We start from the raw sequence: 2,313 nt of genomic DNA, 5'->3' as shown, positions 1-2,313 counted from the left end.
AATTTTATTCCATTTTAGGATCCTTTCTCAACCCAATAAAGGCCAAGGAAATGCAAGGGTATAGACAGAGCTTCCCAACAAACTTACTGCTGTCTCTGAAAGTGTTCAGGGATTTTCCAGCATATGACCACTGCTCAGAACACACAGCCCAGGAGGAAGGGAGTCTCAGCTCAAGTCCATCCTAATTCAGCATCTAAGGATACATTTTTATGCAGTGTTATTAAGGACCTAACTCTGGAGCCTTTGCTATGCAGCTAAAACTATCACACAAATGGTGCACTTGCTTGTGCACACAAGAAAAGGCTACAAAAGCTGGACGAAATGGTGTATATTATCAATGCATGATATGTGACTGTACAGAAATGTCACAGTAAAACCATGAGACCCATAATGTACAATTAATACATGTTAGCAGAAAACCACAACCAAAACAAAACAAAAAAATCTTTAAAATTCTGGATAGAAATCTGACATTTAAATATTAGCAGGGGCTTGTGGCGATAGCTCTGCAGTCTAAGCACCTGCCTGGCAAACACAAGGACCCGGGGTTGATCTCCAGTACAACATGTCATCCTGGGTGCGCTGGGCCAGCCACTGAAACCCAGTGTGGTGGTGCACGCCTGTAAACCCAGTGTTGAGGAGGCTGAGACAGGATTATCACTACAAGTCCGAGCTGTGTAGCGATACCTTGTACCAAATAAATAAAATGTTTTTTAAAAATTAAAAGAATGTCAGCAGGGCTTATTCCTTCCCAGAATCTGGAGGGAAAATCTGTTCCATATATCTTCCCTAACTTTTGGTAGTTTGCTGAAAATCCGTGGCTTTCTTCAGGTTGTAAGTGCATAGTCAATATCTCTGTCCCCATCATGATATTCTGAAGTAAGAATCCCATATTTTTCAGTGTGTCTTCATTATTTTAAAGATAATGGTCATGGGATAAAAAGCCCATGGAATCTAATGTCACTTCATTGTAATTTAAGTAATCACATCTGCAAAGACTGTTACTCAAAATAAACCATTTTTTGAAGTATTAAGTGAACATGGATTTAGGGGATATTATTCTATCTAAAACAACATAATCTCTGTATTCCACACATTGATAGAGGAATTTTCATCAGTTTTCTGGGAATTTCCTAGTAAATTACAACAAATTAGGTGTCCATAAACAATAGAAACTATTTTGTTGCCATTCTAAAGACTAGAAGTGTCACATTAGCATGTTGTTAGAGTTGGCTCCTGCAGCAGGCTCTAAGGAACTACGAGCCCTTGCATCTCTCTCAGGGAAGTCATAACTGGAAAGTGGAACTGAGGCCATCATGCCCCAGGCCATTTGTTGGAAAGTTGATCACAGAAGACCAATTTCTAGGGAAGTCAACATGCTAAAATCATTCTTAGGAAATGCAACTCTTTCACCTTTCATCTGAGGGTCGGGACCACTGAAATCACATATTTAAATATCCACTAGGGGGCCAGGGAAATAGCTCAGTAGAATAAGCGCTTTCCTGGCAAGCGCAAGGGCCTGAGTTCAATCCCCGGCTCTGCAAAATAAATACATAAATAAACTTTCACTAATTATTCACACGTTAAATAAGATGCCACTACATAACAAATGTTTTTAGAATGGAATAATGTTTTTCATGTTCAACTGAATAAAAATGAGAGCAAATACGCTATTTTAACCACTTTATATAGTAATACTGTGCTTGTATGTGTGTGTAGAAGGCAATGAAATTTGAAATCATTTTTATTTTTTGACCAAGGATCTTTGAAATTAAAATAAATATTATTGTTAAGAAACTAATTAGGTGTGTCTCCAATCACAATGTAATGGACAGGGGACTAATAAAATACCTATATTTACTACAGACAAATTCATCACCTAATTTGAAAGTTCTACATAATGCATTTTTCTGTAAATATTTTAGAGCATCGGTTAAGTAGGCTCTGAGTAAGCACCGTAATATTCTCTGACAAAGATCATGAGTGATAATCAAAAATAATAATTAATCATCAGTAAATAACGACCAGTAGTAGATATCATCTATAAATATTAGTTTCTAAAAAGAGAAATAGTCTGTGCATGTATAGATACAATATTTTTCATAAAAGCAAAGAAATATGAATTATCCATTTTCTGACTTTAAACAGCTGTTATGGAGAACAACTTTTAGTTTTGGAACATAATTTATTTCTTTTTGATTTTCTTTTTTTCCCCCATAATTTTATTGATAAACAAATAGCAATGAGACAGTTTCAAATCAAATTGGTAGGACAGTTTCAATAATTAACACATTGCATACATTCTTCCTAGTA

Source organism: Octodon degus, unplaced genomic scaffold, assembly GCF_000260255.1.
Source record: "Octodon degus isolate 3935 unplaced genomic scaffold, OctDeg1.0 scaffold00300, whole genome shotgun sequence".
Classification (NCBI taxonomy): domain Eukaryota; kingdom Metazoa; phylum Chordata; class Mammalia; order Rodentia; family Octodontidae; genus Octodon; species Octodon degus.
This window is presented reverse-complemented; position numbering follows the sequence as displayed.